At 40.9% G+C, this 6,642-nt stretch overlaps 1 non-coding gene across 1 annotated transcript; it reads left to right on the top strand.

Moving 5' to 3' along the window:
- The first annotated feature begins 5,779 nt into the window (after window positions 1-5,779).
- trnae-uuc (transfer RNA glutamic acid (anticodon UUC)) lies at window positions 5,780-5,854 on the top strand. Its single transcript has one exon. It is a non-coding gene; the product is annotated as a tRNA-Glu (tRNA).
- Window positions 5,855-6,642: the final 788 nt, after the last annotated feature.

Below are 6,642 nucleotides of genomic sequence, written 5' to 3'. Positions count from 1 at the left end.
CTTCAACCACAGTACTGCTAATATATGTAATCTTTGTTTCCTTTTTATTTTTGATCAGGATCTTTTTAAGAAACTTGTGCCCAGCGAATGTTTAGGGTCCATCTGGGCTGAACAACCAGATCGAGCATCAACCGTCTGGGCTATCGTGGCACAGTTCAATAACGTTAAGAATTGTGTCACCAGCACCATCAGTCGGCCTCAGCAGCTAAAACCACGGCAGAGGGCGAAAATCATTGAGAAGTGGATTGATGTTGCCAAGGTACACTTGTTCTTTCGTGATTTTTAACCTTTATGACAGGGTAAAGCACTCAGTGCATGAAACAAACATGGTGGAAGAGAGCAAGCAGTTCCTACGATGTGTTGAGATGTTTAGGGTTTGAAAGCCTCTCGAATTGACGAGCAGAATTAGAATTGAATGCTTCATGGCAAATCCTAGCATTTGTAATTTCCATAGAGTTGGCTGCTAATAGTTCATGCCTCAGTTTACAGTTGCATTGAAATATTAAAGTTTTCTTTCTCATCAAAAATATTTCTGTGGAGAAATAAAGTAAACTGATTTCAGATTTTTAGTGGCCCTTCAAACACAAAGTTACTTATTAGGCATTACAGAATGTTGCTTGCCTCCCTTCCGAGCAGTGATCAGATTTATGATACATTGTAAATGTTATTCTCAGTTTTCTGCATTCCATATGCCCGTATGATGGCCCTTCAGTAACTTGCCTGGTTGTCTGTTTCTTATGTGTTTGCCAAAGGAATTTGTCTTTGCATTTTAATCAGCAATTGGGAAAAGGATGAGGAAGGGCTGTCATACCTGATGTCTGGCTTGTCTTTGTCATCAATATGTGGCATTCCCACGAGTACATTTGGAAAGAATCAAGACAGGAAGCCAGTAATTAACGAATTAAGTGAATTAAGTAATTTATTCATATTCATTTTATCATCCAAAATGGCACTGGATCATAGCAACAAAAGTGTATTATCATTGAAATTTCCCATATTCATGTGACCATAAAATATTTCGTCATTCGAAAGGTTGGGAATGAAGATTCATAATAATACCTTTGCCAGGTATTTGTGACAAATCTGGTTTGGCTCTTGGCAACGCTGCCTGCATGGATTTGGACTCGTAAAGAATCTTAAGGCATTGATGTCTGTCTCCAGTTTCACAATCCAGAGAAGTTGAAATGAATGGAGGCAGGCACCCAGTCATAGACATGGATACATGAGCTCCTGACAGGCTGTCCGTGCCGACCTAGAAACTGGTGCTGTCAAAGGCCATTCTGAAGACGAGTTGCCACCTTCCAGTGATCACTTGGCTGGCTCTTCCGGTTGTCATTTGAGTTGACAATAGTTGATGAGGGGCCTTATCCATGTTGAAGTGTCCTCCGTCACTTACTTTTTACTGCAGCAGCCTTTGTTGCCCTCAAGCCGGAAGACTGTGGGCTTGAGATCTTACCTGCTGGACTTAATCAGATAAGGCATCTATCTAATGATGCCCAGTGAGGCACATCCACATAAAGCCAATATGGTCTAATGACCCTCTCCCTCCTTGGCCTTCCTCGCTAAGCAGAAGTGGTTTTGAGAGTTGAGAACAAACAATTGCAGGCTTCCTACTCTCCTGCCCCTCGGCCCCTCCCAACAAAGTTCAAATTTATGCTTGGGGAAGGGAGGTTTGATTTGTTCTATTCTTCTCCCTGCCTCCGTGGGGCAGGCAGATGAAGGACATTCACATGCTATCCTCACTACGATTAGTTAACTCAGTCTCAATAACATTGTGATTCATAAAAGTAGACTCAATTTTCTGATTTGTACGCTTTCCTTGAATGATTATCTCATGTGTCAGGCCCTGCCCTCCTATGCTGGCAGAAAATGTAATCTGTCATTCGTTTATCAGATGAATACAATGGATATAACACAGATGATTACCCGTCTCCAGCTCCCTAACTTCGCCACTTCCACCACTCAGATGGCCGTGTCTCCAACTTATTCATTCGAATCTTTGCTTTGGCGTCAGTAACCATGTCTAACGAGTCAAGTGTTGGCAGAGAGTGAAATGTCTCAGAGGGAAAAAAAAATGAAGATCAAGTTTTAAGTCGCTAAGATTTGTGGAATTTTTGCCCCCACAAAGTCGTTTGTTAATGCTGTTATTTTTGCAGATCACGTTTTTCTGATGGAACATTTTAATGTCTGAGGTATTGGATCATGGGGAGCCACTGTTTTTCCCACAGAACTCATGTTTTATGTTCTCACAGGAATGTCGGATTTTGGGAAATTTCTCTTCAGTGTGTGCAATTACCCGTGCATTGCAAGCAAATAACATCTTAGAGTTTCAGAAGACTTGGGCAGCCGTGTCAAAGTGAGTCATTTTTCTGAAAAAGCCGTGTCATTATTTTTAATAAATATGTGGTAGGAATTTGCAGGTTTCACCTCCAAGTTTACTTGCCAAAGTGATCTTCACACTCCAGGTGTGTTGACAGGATTACCAGAGGCACTACAGTGCAATCCTAACAATTGGCTTACTGGCAGAATCTTTCATTCTTTCACTAAGGAGTGAGGAGTTAATTTTCTACAGTGGAAAAAGAAAACTGTTTGACAGCTTAAAATATTGAACTATTGTGTTCCAAAACTGATCTGCTGTTGGATGTAACGTAAGACAGTTTCCTGTGGATGTGCTGTGACGGGGTGATATAAACTGGAGGTTTGTATCGGAACCTGAAATACAAAGAACACAATTATTTTAATCACCCAAGAAAGCAGTCGAGACCTCTTTGAAGTGCGCACTTGTAGTTTATATTCCTGTGCCGTAGACGATTTGATCATGATTGTTATTTTGAGGCAGCTTGGAGGTGAAATCTCACTTGCTGTGATGAGATTTCCTAAAACTACTGCAATGAAGGGCTTTTGTGGCACAGTGGTAACATCTCCATCTCTGGGCTGAAATAATCTGGGTTCAAATTCTGTCTGATGAAGGGTCTAGGCCCGAAACGTCAGCTTTTGTGCTCCTGAGATGCTGATTGGCCTGCTGTGTTCATCCAGCTCCACACTTTGTTATCTTGGATTCTCCAGCATCTGCAGTTCCCAATATCTCTTGGGTTCAAATTCTACCTGCCAAAGAGATGTGTCAAAACATATCTGAACTGTTTCATTAAAATAACTGCAATTGTTTGAAAAATGCTTCACTGCCCTTCACTGTCTGTATGACTTGCTTATTTGTCAGATTCCATGTCAGCTGTTTGCAATCTTGACTCTATTCTGTCAAGAGTAATTTGTTATATTCTCTTGACTAGGAGCACAAAGGCAACATTTGAAGATCTTTCAAATCTCATCTCCGAAGATGGCAACATAATGACAAGTAGCCAGCGCGAAAAACAGGTAAGCGTTTGCATTTGGCACTGTGCATCGATATTCAGGGCATTATAGGTATTTTCAAGCAAAATATCTACAATGAATTACATTGGTGTCTGAATGCATACAAATACTGTGAATCAATAATGCAACAAGGGATACATGTATTACATATGGATGGTCTAACTTGGCTCAAGTCTTCCAAAATCGTTCTGTCATGATGCAACCTTCATAGATTATCTTTCTCAGTGTTCGTTATCTTGGAAGTTTGAACACTTGCACAATGATATTAAAAGCAGGATATATGTCAGTTTTCTTTTCTTTTGATTTGCACACTTGGAGGGCCTCGTAATTAATAAAAGCCAAGGCAAAACACGAATAGCTTTAATTGGTTCTCGTTAGTGTTTTTGTTCAATTAGCATGTCTTCCTTTTATTGTTCTCTGCGGTAATAAATATTTACTGCATTGGAACTGAGAGATAATCACATTGCTTTGTTTGTTGAGCATTTCAGACATCAACTATTTAGTTTCAACTAGCTTGGACCACCACTGACATTTCAAACTAACTTCAAAAACCTTCTCAAAAAGCATATTGTTTTACCAGGTTTCGAGACATTCCTCCTCACTCTGTTTGTCATGCTGTTTGCCCAGTCATTTTGTTCCTGAATTTTACAAAGTAACAAAATAATTTGTTCGTTATAAACATTTTGGTGTCACTTGACCAAACTAGTGTGTCCAGGACAGTAAGGAGGCAAGATGCAAGTTTTCTGTTGAATCATTCTTAGATTAAATCAAAGCAGTTTGAAGGTGGTACTTGAAGAGGACGAAATGCAGCATTCATGTTGGGTTGTTAACAATTTGACAGACACTCCGTTTTTCATACTGCTGAAAGTTCTAGTTGAGGTTGACGATGTTTTTGCATTGCTGTCCATCTGCTGGCTCCATAATTTCTACGGTGCTGCTGTCACACCTTGTTTATTATGTTTGCGATTGGTGCACAGTGCAGAATTCCAAATTACTTTTCATATCTGGCTTGAATCTAAAAGTAGATTTGTTTTTAATAATCAAAAACGTGTGTTGTGCAGGATGATTGCTTTTGTGGTGTCAATTTCTATAAATATACATGGGAAAATCTGAGTTCAAGATTGGACAGTTGTTTAACTTCCATAATGCTGTCTCCCAGATTGTACAGTGAATATCGATGCATGGTTCGTTAATCTTTAAGCATATTACACAGATGTTCTCTGGCAATATGGCTTGCTAAGCTTTACTTTATATGGGTGTGCCATTCGCAAGGCCACCATATCAACACTTACTGTCGATCCTTAGTTGACACTGAGTGTAGTGATAAGATACCACCTTGATATACCATAGCGTATTTTCTGAAAATACTTCCCCAAATGTGACTGTCTGGTGAATTTCACCTGAGTGAGCCAGCAATCATCATTTTCACTGTTGTGTTTTTAAATCTCAGAAAATATAATTTGAAACCTCATTTTAAATGCAGTTTGAAGCAGCAACTTCACCATGTCCAACAATTTGATTTGCACACTTGGATGGGAATCTGAAATAGTTGCCAAGTGATTGTTTTATGGGTTAAACATTGATACTAGTTTTGTGATAAACTATTGTGCGTGGGATAAATTGTAATATCACTTCCAAATATCATTGCCTGGCTATCACCTCTTGAGTTCGAATTGGCCAAATGTTGACATAAGGCTTTAGCGTTGTAAAATGTTTTTACAATAAAAGCTTGAGTTTTGAAATCTCTTCTGTTATCTCATTTGATATTATGGGAGATATAGATTAGATGCAGTGAATGAATAGCTGGTTTTCTATGTACATTTTCAGGATGGAGCTTCAAAATTTGCCGCCCTCAACAGCACCTTGAAAGAGAACAAAATACTGACACACAAAACACTGAAAGTAACAAAGAAGAAGGTAATCATCCCTTTATGTTTAATATTGGAATGAAACGTTCTCAAGTTGAAGCAGTTAATCTTGAAGCTTGACAAGTAAATCTGATTTATCTTTCCATAATGGTGTATCTTTGTTATAACTATGCTGTAAAGCAGTTCTCCGGGTAACTAAAGGGAAGTTATCAGCATTGCTGCTACTTAAGCCATTGAACATGTTTGGTTATATGTTTGAAGCTATAACCATGCTGCTTGTTGCATATCTATCAGTGTGTTGGGTTGTGGGTAGAATATTTCTACATTGAACGGAAGTAAATCTGCGAGGCCAGGCAGGTATGCACAAACATTTCCCATGGTCTGATGGATAAATACAACAGTCAATACAGTGTGGAGCTGAAGGAACTCAGCAGGTCAGGCAGCATGAGAGGAGCAAGAAAATCAACGTGTCAGGTCAGGACCACACTGTATTGACTCTGACTCCAACATTTGCAGTTCTTGCTGTCTTTGAGAGATGGTTAGCATCACTGGTGGTCCAGTGGTTAGGATTCGGCGCTTTCACCGCTGCGGCCTGGGTTCGATTCCCGGTCAGTGCAGCACATTTTGGGGTGGCTCAGTGGCTCAGTGGTTAGCATTGCGGCCTCACAGTGCCGGGGACCCAGGTTGGATTCCAACCTCGGGTGACTGTCTGTGTGGAGTTTGCATATTCTCCCCGTGTGTGCATGGGTTTCCTCCCGGTGCTCTGGTTTCCTCCCACAGTCCAAAGATGTGCAGGCTAGGTGGGTTGGCCATGCTGAATTGCTGGTTGTGTTCAGGGGTGTGTGAGCTGTAGGGGATGGTTCTGGGTGGGATGTTTCAAGTGGCGGTGTGAAATTGGTGAGCCGAAGGGCCTGTGTCTACACTGTGGGGAATGGAATTTAATCTCAATACAACATCTTGGCTCAAGCATTGAAATATGCCGACGCTCACAATGGCAGAGATTCAGGTACTCATCTGGTGTTCCCTTTTTGTGTAGCGAAGGAAGAACTAAACCTGGGTTACCTAATAACTCGGTTAGCCATCATGAATGAGGCAACATGACGAGAATTTTTGCAGCACTGCCCCTTGTGTCTGCGCTGGTCATAAAGCACCCACCTATTCTAATCCCATTTTGTAGAACTTAGCCCATCGCCTTCTAGGTATTCTTCATCAACATGTTGTGACACATGATGACACTTGTCTGGCAGAGGTGGAACTCAAACTCAGATTTCTGGCTCAGCGGTAGGGAGGCTACCACTGAACCACAAGACCCCTTTATAGAGCTCTGATGAAGGGTCACCAGACCCAAAACATTAACACAGTTTTCTTCTTCACAAATGCTCCCAGAGCAGCTGAGCTTTTCCAG

This window comes from Stegostoma tigrinum, chromosome 8 (assembly GCF_030684315.1).
Source record: "Stegostoma tigrinum isolate sSteTig4 chromosome 8, sSteTig4.hap1, whole genome shotgun sequence".
Taxonomy (NCBI): domain Eukaryota; kingdom Metazoa; phylum Chordata; class Chondrichthyes; order Orectolobiformes; family Stegostomatidae; genus Stegostoma; species Stegostoma tigrinum.
The sequence above is the reverse complement of the archived record's forward strand: the minus strand, read 5'-3'. Positions and strand labels throughout refer to the sequence as shown.